The following is a 15,638-nucleotide window of genomic DNA, read 5'->3' on the forward strand; positions in this document are numbered from 1 at the left end:
AAGTTGTCTTTATTTTTTGGTTGAACCTCTCCCATTTCACCTTTCTCCCATTGTCTTTTGTCCTCCTGCCATGCATCGGGATGAAGAGACTGACTGCATTCTCCATGACGTCTTCATTGGTACTGGCAGGCTCGGATGAGGTCCCCTTCAGCCTTCCCCTCTCGAGTCTGGACAAGCCCAGCTCCCTCAGCCTCTCCTCACAGGAAAAGTGGTCCAGTGCCTGGCTGTCCTGAGGGCCCTTTGCAAAGACCACACCAGCTTGCCTATATCTTTAACGTGAGTATCTGAAATCTGGACAGAATGTTTCACAGAATCCTTTTTCTTGAATCACAGAGTATTTCACAGAATCCTTCCTTCTTCCTTGCTCAGCAGAGGCAATGTACATAAATTCCTTGTCTGTGCCTGTCCTTGCTGTCACCCCCTGGCAGCTGCTTCATATCTGTGCCCTCTCCTGCATTGTCACAACCCCGCTGCCTCAAGTATGTTCCCATGGCCCTGCTGTGAGGGCACAGCACAGGACAGGGTGTGTTCAGAGTGAGGAATGGTTACTCTGACATGGTGCCCACAGCATTTCTTAGTGCTTTGTGATCTCATGGCCTTCCTGTCAGGCAGCTGCTCCAAGGTCCTGGAGAGGCCATGTCACATATGGGGCTTCAAAGACAGCCCTGCTCCAGGGTCTGCCAGGGTCTGGGCCAAAAGACCAGGGTCTGGAAAAGGCCGATGAGAAATGGCCAACGGCGGAGTGGTGACAAAGGCCCTGGGCCAGCTTCCTGGTCTATCCATGCCACCAAGGGCACAGACCAGCCTCCTTCTCCTATACCTACATGTCATCAAGCCCTTCTGTCAGCCATGGCTCTGCACAACAAACCGCCTGGTGTGAGTCTTCACCCTTCACCCTTCATGAGTTATACACTGATGTTTTTCTCTCCCAGGTATCTCCCAGTCCAGTCCATCTCCCCTCCAAGCTCTCCCACCTCCCCTGCCCTCTTTCCACTGACAATGCCCTCTCCCCAGCACAGCCCAGTCTGGGCTGGCCTAACAGCTGTGCCCACCGCAGGGTGCTCTGGGCAGTCGCTCCACAGCCTCAGCCCCTCTCAAGGGCACAGCAGCTGCTGGGGGACAGAGAGGAGTCAGCCCCAGAGATGAGGGATCATGCATGGCAGAAAGCAAAGGAGGCACCCTGTGTCCCCTGCCCTCCTCCCCCAGAGATTCTGAGAGCTTTGCAGCCCCTCCATGCCATCCTGTCTCGCCAGACCAGCACAAAAGCCCTGGCTATTCTGGTTCTCAAGAGCTCTGACTGCTCCAGGCACAGACCAGCCTTCCAAGAGCTGGGGCAGCCAGCAAGGTGTTTCGTTTCCCATTCATTGCTTATACTCTGAGGGTGCATCTCAGACACAAATATTTCTCCAGTTTCATTGATTCCACATAGATACAATAAGATACCCCACATTTACACAAAGCCTCTCGGTCACTGCTGTCCCATCATGTGCTCGGGCGCAAGAGACACGGCACCCAAAATACCAGCCCCCTTCCTGCAGTAAGCCTGGGTCCTTCGGCAGAGGGGATCTCCCAGTCACTGTGCCAGTCAGGTGCCTGCTGCTGGCCTGTCACAGACACTGGCAGAGGGGAGCTGAAAAGCACATATCCCCACTATGAGTCAAAGGCTGCCCTGTCAGCAGCTTCAGAGAAAAGTGACATTATGGTCCCTTTCTCAGGTGCATAACTGCAGTTGACAAATGACCTCCAGAGCCAGAAGTGATCTCACAGCCCCCTTCACAGCCTCTGACTTTGTACAGGATTGTAAGTTGCCGACATGCAACTGAGCACATGGTACCATAACCAACAATTACCCTCTTTGGGGCCCAGCACCTGAGCAGATAAAATTTAGCCTGTTTCATTAAATTTATCTAATAGATTCCTTGCTAATGGTTTGAGTGGAGGAATGTTCCTTGGAGGAACTGCTGTATTTGTACTTGTGAATTTTATGTCTCTACTGCTTCCTTTGTGCTTTTTCTTGTTTCTCTTTCTGTTCTGGGAGGAGTGATAGATACACCAGCAGGCTGTGCTGCCATTCAGCGTGACCTGGACAGGCTGGGAAGTTGGGCAGAGAGGAACCCGATGAGGTTCAACAAGGGCAAATGCAGCGTCCTGCACCTGGGGAGGAACAACCCCATGCACCAGTACAGGCTTGGGGCAGACCTGCTGGAGAGCAGCTCTGCAGAGAGGGACGTGGGTGACCTGGTGGACCCATGAGCCAGCAGTGTGCCCTGGCTGCCAAGAAGGCCAATGGCATTCTGGGGTGCATTAGGAGGAGTGTGGCCAGCAGGACGAGGGAGGTTCTCCTTCCCCTCTACAGTGCCCTGGTGAGGCCTCATCTGGAGTACTGTGTGCAGTTCTGGGCTCCCCACTTCAAGAAAGATGAGGAGCTACTGGAGAGAGTCCAGCGGAGGGCTACGAGGATGGTGAGGGGACTGGAGCATCTCTCCTATGAGGAGAGGCTGAGGGAGCTGGGCTTGTTCAGCCTGAAGAAGAGAAGCCTGAGAGGGGACCTAATAAATGCCTATAATTTCTGCAGGGTGGGGGTCAGGAGGATGGGGCCAAGCTCTTTCCAGTAGTGCCCAGCAATGGGCACAAGGGGCAATGGGCACAAACTGAAGCAGAGGAAGTTCCGTCTGAACATGAGGAAGAACTTCTTCCCTCTGAGGGTGACGGAGCACTGGAACAGGCTGCCCAGGGAGGTTGTGGAGTCTCCTTCTCTGGAGATATTCAAGACCCGCCTGGACAAGGTCCTGTGCAGCCTGCTCTGGGTGACCCTGCTTGGGCAAGAGGGTTGGACTGGGTGACCCACAGAGGTCCCTTCCAACCCCAAGCATTCTGTGATTCTGTGATTCTCTGATTCTGTCTTCCAAGAGCTCTCCAAGGAAAATATTCATTGAATCACAGAATAACACAGGCTGGAAAAGACCCCTGAGCACCACGGTACTGGGTCTGGCTGGTACTGAGTCACTTTTGCCAGAGCAGCCCACATGCTGCTGTGCTTCGGACTCATGGCTGGAACGGTGTTGATCACGCACCAGTGTTTTGGCTATTACTGAGCAGTGCTCAGACCACATGAAGGCTGTCTCTCCAACCCCCCCAAAGCTGGCTGGCTCAGGGTGGTCCAGTGGTTGGGAGGTGACATAGATGTGACAGCTTACCTGAATTGAACAATGGGATATTCCGTACGTTATGACATCATGCTCAGCATTGATACTGAGGTAAAGGAGGGATGCAAAGAGATGATATTTCTTAGTCAGACATTTGTCTTCCTAAGGAACCACTACGTGTCCTTAATCCTTGCTTCCCAGGATGTGGGTTGGTGTGACAGGACTTCCTAGTGTCTGCCCAGCAGCCACTGGAACAACATCAGCCCCCACAACTCTGGGAAACTCAATAGAATTTATGTATTTTGCATTATTGCTCTATTTTTGGTGTTATTAGTAAAGTTATTTTAATTTCCAGTTTGTAAGTCCCTCTCCCTTTTCCTCCTTTTTCCCTTCCCCTAGTAGGGGGTGGGGGGGGGTGTGATAATATCACGCATCTGCCACTCATTTATTGCTGCCCTGCTCTAAACAGTGACAAACAGACAGAAGAAACTGCCCCAGAAACATCATCCCAGACCCCATTACCCCATACCAGTCCCAGCCCTAAGTCAGGTAGGGCTCTCTCCTTGTCACTGCAATGGCTCCAGGGACTCAAGAGACACCTGGGAACACATCTATGTTTTAGTTACAGCTGAGCAGTGTTTGTGCAGCATCAAGGACTTTTTGGCTCCTAATGCTGCCCTATGAGCAAGTAGGCTGGGGGTGCCCCAGAAGTTAGGAGGGAACAAATCTTGGACAGCTGAGTGCAGATGACCAAAGGGACATTTCCATTTCTAAGAAAGGACTCCAGCGATTCAGCTGATGTAAATGTGCTTGCAGATTTTTCTAAAATATAAGAAATAATAAAATTTTATACTTTTTAAAACAGGCATCAGGTATCTGACCATAAACAGGCAATGCCACTGTTAGGGGCCGCAGTGTACCTGGATTGCTGTGCTGGGACTGGTTTCTATCTCAGAGGACCTGTGGGAGACCAGAGCTCCTTGGAAGCTGCAGGAGGAGGTTGGTGAGGGTTTGCTAGATCATCTCCACTGGCACCAGGTTTCTGTGTCCCTGTAGCTGAAGACATGTGTGTCCTACATCCATTCCCTATTCTGGACAACACTTCTCAAAAAAGGATATCCTTGAAAGTCTTAGAAAAACCTGAAAAGTCCATTGAGATGTTTCTTTGCTTTGGGTCTTTGTCTTCAGCTCTTCTTACTTCCATTTTCATTGTTATTTAAATGACATCTGACAGGCCTACAGGCATTAGAACAGGATCATTTGGTGTCTTGCACAGATCCTCACTCCCTAAAAGCTTCCCTGACCAGGGCTCTTTAGTCGATACCCAGAGCAAGTCACATTGAGGTATCAACCTCTCTTCATGGTTTTAAATGTTTGTTTAAACAGTCCCTTACAGCACAGGAGGATTCAAGCCCCACAAACATCTGCTCTGCTCCAGTTACAAAAAGGGCGCAATAGGATCTTAAAGGAACAGTGCCTGGATGAGACATCCGGAAGTCTGCAGTGCAACCTGTCCAAAACAGGGTCAGACCAAATGGTTCAAGGCTTGATTCCGTTTGAGTTTGAGACTTCCCAAGGACAGAGACTACCCAGCCTCCATGGGTGACCTGTTCCAGCACTTGGTTGAGCTCCTGGGGAAAAATGTTGTCCTTCTCTGCTGGCTGAAACATTCTTCGTTCACTTTCCTCCCATGGTCTTTTGTCCTCCTGCCATGCAATAGGGTGAAGAGACGTGCTCTCTGTTCTCCATAACCTTCTTGTGGGTGCTGGCAGGCTGGGATGATGTCCTGCTCAGCCTTCCCTTCTCAAGACTGGACAAGCCCAGCTCCCTCAGCCTCTCCTCACAGGCCAAGTGCTCCAGTCCCTTGCTGTCCTGCAGCCCTTTACTAAACCCACGACAGCTTGCCAATATCATTCCTAAACTGGGCATCTGAATTTTGGATCCCTTCTCTTTACTCTTAACTTTTCTTGCAGCCACCAAATCCAGGTGGTCACCCCATGGCAGTTCCTTTGTGACCGCTGCCAGTGCCCTGGCCTGTGCCCAGCCCAGCCACACTGTCCCACAGATGGACCCACTGTTCCAGCTCAGCACTGGAAAGGGTGTATGTGGTGTGAGGAACAGTTTCTCGTAGGTGATCCCCAAGACATTCTTTTGTGCCCTGTCCCCCTTCAGTTTCTCATACCTGAGACAGCCTCCCATAAGTCCTGATAACTACGCAGTCTTATCCACACCCCATGTGGGGTTTCGCAGATGTCCTGGCTCTGGGTTTTGCCAGGGTTTGGACAAGGAGAGAAGTGGAGCAGGGCTTGCCTTTCCACCTGTGCAGTCACTGAGCCCAGCAGGAAGAGGGAAGGGGCCATGCAACAAAGCTCACACATAAACCTGTGGTGAGAGGTCAGTGCTGGAAGAGGCCAAAAAGCGAGGCCACCAGTGAAAGTTCACTGGAGTCCCATTCCCTAATACATCACCCCATGTCTTCCTCCCCCCATTCCATGGAGAACCGCAGCACAGCAAACTGTACTCACAGGGTCAGTTTCTTCAGCCTGCTCCTGACCTCAGCCATGCAAGGAAAGCCCAACCTCTAGCCAATGCCACTGAGGAAATCCACTTTTATTAGAGAGATTTTACAGCGGAGGCCAGCTGTAACCTTGTGACAGACACATGTGTAAAGACCTCAGGGTTAGACAGGCTCAATTTATGACTCTGGAGAAGTGGAGTTCATGCAGACATTCCTGGAGAAACAGAATTATCACAGATAAAATGACCAGAGCACAGGAGGTTCCCCATAAGCAGTAGAAATCACTTGTGAAAAGAAATGGGCACATTATAGCTGCTGAAAGACTAATAACAGAATGAGCTGCTTCAACGCATCTTTGAGCTCCTGGTTCCTCATGCTGTAAATGAGGGGGTTCACTGCTGGAGGAACCACCGAGTAGAGAAATGACAAAACCAGATCCAGGTATGGGGAGGAGATGGAGAGGGGCTTCATATAAGAAACCATGCCAGTGCTGATAAAAACAGACAAAACAATCAGATGAGGGAGGCACGTGGAAAAGGCTTTGTGCTGTCCCTGCTCAGAGGGGATCCTCAGCACAGCCCTGAAGATCTGCACATAGGACACGACAATGAAACCAAAACACCCAAAAGCCAAAGAAACACTAACCCCAAGAAGCCCAACTTCCCTGAGGTAGGACTGTGAGCAGGAGAGCTTGAGGATCCGGGGTATTTCACAGAAGAAGTGGTCCAGGGCACTGCCTTGGCAGAGAGGAATTGAAAATGTATTGACAGTGTGCAAGAGAGCATAGAGGAAAGCACTGCCCCAAGCAGCTGCTGCCATGTAGACACAACCTCTGCTGCCCATCATCAGTTCATAGTGCAGAGGTTTGCAGATGGCCATGTAACGGTCATAGGCCATGACTATGAGAAGACAGTACTCCCCCACAATCAAGAAGAGAAAGAAAAAGAGCTGGACAGCACACCCTGCATAGGAGATGGCCCTAGTGTTCCAGAGGGAATTGGCCATGGCTTTGGGGAGAGTGGTGGAGATGGAGCCCAGCTCAAGAAAAGAGAGGTTGAGGAGGAAAAAGTACATGGGGGTGTGGAGGCGGTGGTCACAGGCTATGGCAGTGATGATGAGGCCGTTGCCCAGGAGGGCAGCCAGGTAGATGGCCAGGAAGAGGCAGAAGTGCAAGAGCTGCAGCTCCCTTGTGTCTGCAAATGCAAGGAGAAGGAACTGGGTGATGGAGCTGCTGTTGGTCATTTGCTTCATCTGGGCATGGGATTCTGTTCTTAGAGGAAGAACCAATGAAGATTTAGGGCAGACTTCTCAGAGCAAAATCAAAGCCTTTCTCCAAGACCCTCACCCTGTTACACACATTCATCATTCGTTTTCCAGGAGCCCTTCCTTCAGCTCTGTGGCTGCAGCTCTGGTTGGTTGTTCCTGAGTGTACCGGGAGCAGCAGGACCTCTTCCTTCCGGCTGCTAAAAAGCCAGCTCTGCTCTGCAGGCAGTGGGTGCATGGGCATGGTGGGGCAAGGTCCAGACCCGTTGTACAACTTTGTCAGACGAACCTCCTCCTGTCACAGTAGGAATTTTCAGCATCAAAACTGCAGAGGTCAGACTCAGAAATTTTGGGTTTTCACAGCTTCCCTGATTTCCCCTTGTGGTTGTTGTCATTAGATGATGGAAACTCTCCATGTTTCTGTTGACTGCAGGGTGAACAGGGCAAGTCCTGTGAGGCAAGAGGAATGACTGTGGTTTAATGCAGAGATATGGCAGCTGGCCTGTCCATCCTTCTATTTCTGAAATGCCCTGGGCTTACACCCTGATGGACTGATGGACTGATGAAGAGATGGAGATACTACTGACAACAGAGACCACTAAATGTCTCACACATTCTGTGGGTCTCAGCACGCCACTTCTAGCCAAGAATACACATGGCTTATTTCACCAGCCCAAGAGCATGTCCTCGGTTGTAGCTTCTCTGCACTTCTTCATGCAGCTCTAAGATAAAACAGACGTGCTATGGGTCACGTTTGCTTCCTGGAGGGCAGCTGACAGCTTAGAAGGACATCCCAAGGAGCTAGCCAATTGTCCTAATGATGTCATCTCATTGAGTGAAAATTCACTCAGTCCCCAGCCCCACAGGCTGCATTGCCCACAGCCCCAGAGGTTAGAGGGAAGGTGGGACACTTGTTGCCGTGGTCACATCTGCATGAACGGACAAACAAGATCACAGTTTGAGTCTGCAGCTCAGACTCCCATCCCCAGAGAGTGACAGCAACAAAAAGATAAATTCAAAGGAGAAAAGAGGAGAAACAAGGAAGAATATAGTGAGGATTTGGCTGAGAGAGGCAAGGGGAGAGGCAGAGAAGAGAGGAAGGGGGCTGCTCAGGGAAGGCATCTGCACTGCAGGCCATGGCCAGGAGGTGCCCATATCTCCCCTGCAACAGGGTTTCCATGAGCAGTTCCCTCCCTTCCTGCCCATCTCGACTGCCTGGAGCTGTCCCTGCCAGGAGCTCTTGCTCTGGACCCACATCTCCTCCCTGCCAGTGCTCACAGACCCCAGACGAGCCCCTGTGTGCCCAGCTCTGCCCTGCAGCCTCTCCGTGAGTGCAGGGACTAAAGGGCAGCTCACACAAGCCCTGATGAAACTGGCCAGGGGATGCTGGTGCTGTCTGTAGCCCCCAGAGCTGGAAAGTGAAAATGCAGACTCAGGAAAGCTTCTCCTCTCTACAGTCATCCCTCCTTCAACTTTCCAAATGAAAAGTTCCTTTGGAAATCTCCCACTGCCCATGTAGCACACAAAGAGGAGAAACCTCAGCAGACAGTCAGCTTCCCTTTCATAAAGCTCCATCTTGAATAATTCCCTTGGAAATGCCATGGGGGTGATATGGAGCTGTGAGCAGCCCTGACCCATGCAGCAGAAGCACCCTGTCCTGCCAAGGGTGGCTCCTTCCACCTACAGCTTCTCCCTGTAGCGTCATGGTGAGCTCCTTGGCCAGGCAGAGTGCTGACCCTGGCAGGCAGCAGAGTCCCTACCCCAGCACACAGCCCCTGGGGTGCATAGACCCTGCTCTGAAGGACAGCTTGGGACAGCCCGGGCTGCACATCCACCTTCCCAACCCTTCAGCCGTCCCTGGGAGAAGGCAGCTGTCATGGCCTGTCCCTCTGAGGGTGCAGAAGGCAGTCCCTGCTTTGCAGCACGTCCTCACCTTCTACAAAAGAGAAACTGTGATACTGCTCATGGTCCATCCTTTAGGCTGTGGGGTGTGCCAGCTTTAGTAGATCTTTTCACAAAATTCAAAGACATTGTCCTTCATGCAGAGACTTACCGTGTCAATGGCTGAAAAGATTTCTCCCCCAGTGAGCTCTCAGCATCCTCCAACCCCAGACTGCCGTTAACCTCTCTCTGCCTCTCTCCTCTCCCCTCGCTGCCTGCAGGCAGTGCCCTCAGCCCTGCTGTGCTTTGCAGAGGAGCTGCTCCTGGGCACAGCTGCCTCTCTGCAGTGCTGCCCACTTGCCATGACGTCCATTTGTCCCAGAAGCTCAGCCTCAGCTCAGCAGCAGAGGACAAGCTCAATGTGTCTCTGGTTCTTCTCCCTCTGGGCTCCCTTAAGGTGTCTTTTTGTCTCCAGGGGAACCTGCTGTGAAACAGGATGAAGTCATCACTGATGATTCCTGCGCTGGGGAGAAACTCCTCTTTTCTTTAGTGTCATTTCTCTTCTCAGACAAAGAGTGAGAAAGAAAAAACCACTTTGCTTGTCCCATCATTAGACAGGAAAACCAGTAAGTGGCAGGGAGGCATCTCCTTTATCCCTAATGAAGGAAGGGATTCAGCCTAGTCATTCGAGACATCTCATCCTGGGTTTGAAGTCCTGGGGCTAGAAGAGGACTCAGCTCCCTCTCATGTACAACACAAACCCACAAGAGGTGGGATTCCTCTTGCCTCAGTTCAGATGGACATTAAATAGGCTCTTGCATGGGAGCTCCTTGTCTCAGCTCCCTTGCTAGTTATTGGAGGTGGAGGGCAGCAGGAAGATGTGCAGACACAGACACCTGGTGACAGGTTTGGTTCCAGAGGTGACCAAGATGTGTGCTGGTAACTGAACACTCCACTGGAGCAGTTCATAGAGACAGGACAGTGTCTGAGGGCATCTTCCTGGAGGCTGGTGGGAAATGTCTTTGGCCACCTTAAATGACAGAAGGTGCTCACATTCTAAGACAACTTAACCTGTAAATTCTCCTTATGTCCAGGACTACCCATAGATGTAATCAGCTCATGAAAAGGAGTCCTGTGGCACAGGGAGAGCTAAGTCTCTCTCTTTCTGTTCTCTATCAGCTGTATTGCCTACATGGCCTTAAGAGTAAGATTTGCATTGGTCTCATGTGCATCCCTTCATTGCCTAACCTCATTCAGGGCAGCTGAATCTTCATTTAATTTACAAATTGAGGCTTGTAGTGCTATGTGAAATGCCAGAGCTCTCAGGATAACAGTATGCACTTCACAGGGACATCACAAGTTCTGTAGAGGAACCGCAACCCCACTCACACTCGTTGTGTGACAGGCACCACCCAGGGCATCTCACACAGATTTGGTGCCTTACAGCCAGTCACTGAATCCCGCCACTGCAGGGACGCAAGATCTCTCCCTTCTCTACCCACTGGATACAGGGCAGTGCATGAACACCAAGCACATCACAGCAGGGTCTCCTCTTGAGGGCATTCCCTCTCAAACTCTGCTGGTTCTTCTATCCCCCATGATTTAACTATTTGCTTGATCTCACAGTCACGGGTCAGGCCCACAGTGTACTTGGATCACAGGATGTCCACACCCAAGGACATTTTCAACATCATCTCTTCCTTCCTGAGATCAGCTTAACCTCCACCATAGGTCCTCAGGGCTGCAGAGACACAGCAGACAAAATACCACTCTCCTGGTCTTGAACAAAGTAGGTTTTGCTCTGTTTGTGGGCACCTCATTTCTTCTTTATGTTGTCATGTGCCACTCCCTCCAGCATGTCTCTCCTCTGAAGCAAAGCCTTTGCACACACAAGGTCTTGGGCATTTGGTAGAAGGCTTCTTTTTGCAAGTATCCTCTCAGCCAAGATGAGCCACAGTTGAGGTGCTGCAGCCAAGATATGCACCAATGGCCTCAGCCTGGGGCACAGAGAGGAGGAGCTGAAGCCCTGCAGGACATCTCTTCATTCCACTTTGAGGTAAGAACAGTTAAACTCCCTTTGCTGACTTTCATTACCTTAGTATTCACTGGAACGGGACCACAGCTGCATGCAATTACTCCTGGAGGTATCTGGCAGGCTTTTGGCCACAGCTTGGAACATAGGTCTTTATTGCACAGCTTCCAGATTGGTCAACAGTGGTGATGCTCCTCTGAATCTGTTCCTCACAAAGAAGGAAGTTCTGATCAGGGATGTGAAAACCAGACTCAGCCTTGGCTGTTGTGACCACAAAACAGCCAATAGTGGGGTCTTACCTCCCAAAGGGAGTAAGAACGAGGAATAGAAGACTGCCAAACCCAGACCTCAAAGAAGCAGACTTTGGGTCCTGTTTTGTTGACTTTAAATAGGGGGTGATGTGTGAGCAGCACAGGGGGGCAGCAGATCTCCATAAATCTGGTCTTCAAGGACGGAGTCTTTCATGTACAAGAATGTCCATACCAACATTCAGGTAAAGAGAGCAGTCTGGAGAGCAGCTTGGGGAAACAGAAAACTCATGGGGATGCACAGAGGAAGTGGATGCAGCGACTTGAAACAAAGCGGGTGATGTCCCATCACCGCAGGGGAAGAGGGAAGGGTTTGTGAGACACACGAGAGCGCAGGGAGAGAGTGGGGGGTGTGTAGCCATGTGTGGGTTAAAGGCAGGAAGAAGACCCAAGATAGCATAGAGGGAGGGAGTCTCATGCTGAAGAGAAATAGGTTGAGCGCATCCTTGGCTAGAAGTGAGGTGCTGAGGACCTTGAGACAGGGTGAGACATTTAGCTGTCTGCACTGGATCCCTCTGTACTCAGTAGCGTTTGGATGTTTTTCAGGGTAAGTGTGATCACCCTCCATCTCATGCAGAACTAGACGAGCGCAGCTAAGAACAAGACAGAGGGACAGACCAGCTGCCCTCTTGCTGCACTAGGCCACAAGAAATTCTTACACCTTGCAAGACTCTCTCTCTTCTCTCAGAGTGCAGCAGAAATGCTGAGGGTTTCTGAAGTCCCAAGAAAATCTTCAAGTAAGATGGATGGAGATTTAAAAGCTCCAAACCTTTCCAACAGCCTTCTGCTTTCCCCATTGTTTAGTGCTGGGAGTGCAGGTGCTGACAAGCCCTGCTGAGTTAGGAGCAGTTTCCTCTGACCAAGTCGAACACCAAGACTGACCAGTACCCTCATTTTTCCCATGAACCCACTGCTGCAGAGCAGGGTTGACTCTTCAGCAGCCAGTGGGAAGAGCCTCTGCTGATCACCTCAAGCTCGGCCAGCAAAGGCTAGAGCTGCAGCAACAGAGCTGAAGGAAGATCTCCTGGCAAAGGAAAGGATGAGGGAGGAGTACATGAGGGTTTAGGTCTAGGAGAAATGCTTTGCTTTTGCTTTGAGATGTCTCCCCTAATTCTTCATTGCTTCTTCCTCTAAGGATAGGACTGTGGAGGATGAAGCTTGAAAGGACTGGGGACATGTGAGCAATCCAGCATTTCTCTATAAGGCCATGAAGCCTTAGCATAAGGCCGCAGAGCCTTAGCGTAAGGCCGCAAGGGCATCTAGAGGACAAACTGCAGTTGAAAACAAGGAAGTAAAACGCAGAGAAAAACAACTCCCAGATGCTGAACAGGATCTTGCCACCTGCAAGAAGGCCACGAGCACAGCGCGTGAACAAGTAATGCACACCAATCATAGTCGTGTTACTATGTGATTTAATTTGATTATTGCCAATGGGAGATCGCCGCGTATGTAATGGGGAATATAAATGCGAGCTATCTGGGGCTAATAAACGGCTTGTACCTGATCACATTGATCTTCGTGTCGAGTCCGGTTCATCTTCCGCGACATCTGGCGCCCGAACAGGGACCCTTGTGTGCCCCGAAGACTTCAGATGATGGAATCCGTCTGGAGGTAGAAGGAGGCGACCAAAGCTGGAGAAGCCAGCCGAAAGCAGCTGCTGCCCCGGCGGCTTCGGTTCGAAGTGCCCATCGGACTGGGAAGAAGACACGCGTGCTGATTGAGGTGGGACGGTTATCCCCGTGGGGATCTCACCAGGAACAGGTGAGCGGCTGGGGAGGAGATGGGGTCCACGCTGACAAAGGAAGAAAGTGCAGTGGTGAAGCTCCTCCATCATATGCTCTCTAAGAGAGCGGTCTCTTACGATGCAAAAGTACTGAAAGAGCTACTGATGTGGGCACGAGAGCGTAACTTAATCTCCGGGGCTGGAGCCACGTTTGAGTTACCCACCTGGGAAGCCATAGGACAAAGCCTATGGGACGAGTTCAGTAGCGAGGATAAGACTGCAGGCTGTTATTCTACGCTGTGGCGGTTAGTAAAAGAGACTTTGAGAGAGATGAAAAGCGAAAGAGCTGCCGCCACGTCTGCTTTTGTTGCCCTGACCCCTGCAACGCTGCCAGCGTCGGGAAATGCTATGATGCTTTCCAACGAAGTGCGGAATTTGTTTGAGAATAGCATACGGATGCCACCTCTATGGGCGGTCAAAGAAACAACGGTGGCAGAGACACGTGATGAGGACTTAGCTGAAAGGGCTAGGAAGGAAATTCCGCCTGAAAAAATATACCCACAACTATCGCCGACCCGACCAGGGTCCCCAGATGGGGAATAGGAGTCGGGGGCGGGGGAGGACGGTTTGCTTAAACAGGTATTGAAGGAGATCAGCCAGCAGTTAAAAGATTTGTCGTTGCGGTCACCTTCGCCGGGGACTGGTGAAGCGCTTGGACCATCGGTGCAGGCAGAGCCGACGAAGGGGAATCCATTCCGGTCGGACTGGAATCCTGAGCTGCCACCCCCCCCGGTTCCATTGTTACCGCCAGCACCACCCTTACAGTTGCCGCCTGCTGCACCCTTACCCAGCCACTTACTTAATCCTGTGCTGCCACCTGCTGGAGAGACGCATCCTGGAGAGTGATGGAGTCTTTCGAGATGCGCTGGTGGAGGGACAAATCATCACGTTGGTTGCAGCGTACCCGGTGGTGACACAAGTGGGCGGGGGGTCGAAATGGGAGGCATTTGATTGGAAGTTATTGGAGAAAGTTAAGACTTCCGTAATGCAGAATGGGTTAAGATCACCGGTAACCCAACAAATGCTAAAGTATATTTTTACTGCTGATCAGTTACTTCCTATGGATATTTTACAAATTGCTGAGATTGTGCTAACTCCCTCACAACAACTTTTATTCCACAGGGTGTGGTCGTGACTGTGTGATCAAGAGGCTGCACGGCCTCGGGATCAAAATGATCCTTTGTATGGCATCCAATCACAAACGCTCACTGGACAGGGTCCTTTTGCGGATGGAGATATGCAATTAGGTTTTATACCGCAGGTGATACAGTTGTCGCAGCATCTTGCATTGCAAGCAATTTTTTCCGTGCAGGAGCCGGGTCAACCTCATGCTTTTGCACATATTAAGCAGGGACAAAATGAGCAGTTTACGCAGTTTGTTGACCGACTTTACAAAGCTATCGAGACGCACCCGGACCTAACAGGGGATATGAAGACCGAAATGTTTCAGTTACTATCTTTTGACAATGCCAATGAAAGGAGTAAACAAATACTAGGCTCGTTGCCGCAATCTGCGCAAGTAGCGGACATGGTTGAGTTGATGGAATGAATCCAACAGACCAAGTACACTGCGTGTGTTTCTGCACCGGTACAAGGGGCTATCGCACCATTGCTACACGAAAATCGGGAAAAGAGAAATTCGGAAAAGCGGTATTTTAAATGCGGGAAAATAGGGCATTCTAAGGCGCAATGTAAGATGCAGACAAGATCATCCCAAGGGTTGGGGGACTCAGGATCGTGCCCCCGAAACAAGTGGTGTGTCACTTGTTGTAGAGATAATCATAACACCTCTAAATGTTCTAAGTCGGAAAACCGGGGAGGGCGCGCGAGGGTCCCGCGCGCTACGACACAAATGCAGGGGGCATGGACAGTGGCACCAGAGCCCTCGACTTCCTCTGGGCCGCTGCTTGTGGGAGTGCCAGAGTGGACGTGGAAACAGCAGTAGATAAAACCCTGGTAACAACGGAAGTGGTGTGTATTGACACCAGTGTAAAAGGGCCTTTAGGCCACAGGCTGAGTGCCCTATTATTAGGACGATTGTCAACATCTAAACAAGGCATTTTTGTTTTACCAGGGGTCATCGACGCTGATTTTACTGGAGTGGTAAAGGTAATGGTGTATACCTTGGCTCCTCCGTTGTCCATTCCCGCTGGCAGCAGGATTGCCCAGCTGGTACCGTTTCGAGCTTGTGTACCACATGCCACACCACACCACCGTGGAGATGAGGGCTTTGGGTCCTCAGGACAACCGTATGTATACCTAGCATTAGACATCATGAAAAACAAGCCAGAAATTGAAGTTCTGGTGAAATCAAAAGACCAGGAGATGATAAAATTAAAAATGATGATTGATACTGGAGCAGATGTAACTATCATATCTGCTCGGCATTGGCCTTCACATTGGCCAACGGTTGAATCATTCACGGGAGTGTACGGTGTCGGAGGGGCACAATCCACACGCATTAGTCGGGATCTCGTGGCTTTTCATTTTTCAGACGGTGCGGTAGTGTCAACATGACCTTATATTATGCAAATTCCAATCATGTTAATAGGAAGAGATGTACTCGGTCAATTGCATACTACTATCGTTACCCAGCCTTTTCGGGGCGGCCATTGAACAGCAGCCGGTTTTGAAGATAAAATGGAAAACGAATAACCCAGTTTGGGTTGATCAATGACCACTTACTGCCGAACGGCTGCAAAAAGTC

The sequence above is a fragment of the Opisthocomus hoazin genome, chromosome 10, assembly GCF_030867145.1.
Source record: "Opisthocomus hoazin isolate bOpiHoa1 chromosome 10, bOpiHoa1.hap1, whole genome shotgun sequence".
Classification (NCBI taxonomy): domain Eukaryota; kingdom Metazoa; phylum Chordata; class Aves; order Opisthocomiformes; family Opisthocomidae; genus Opisthocomus; species Opisthocomus hoazin.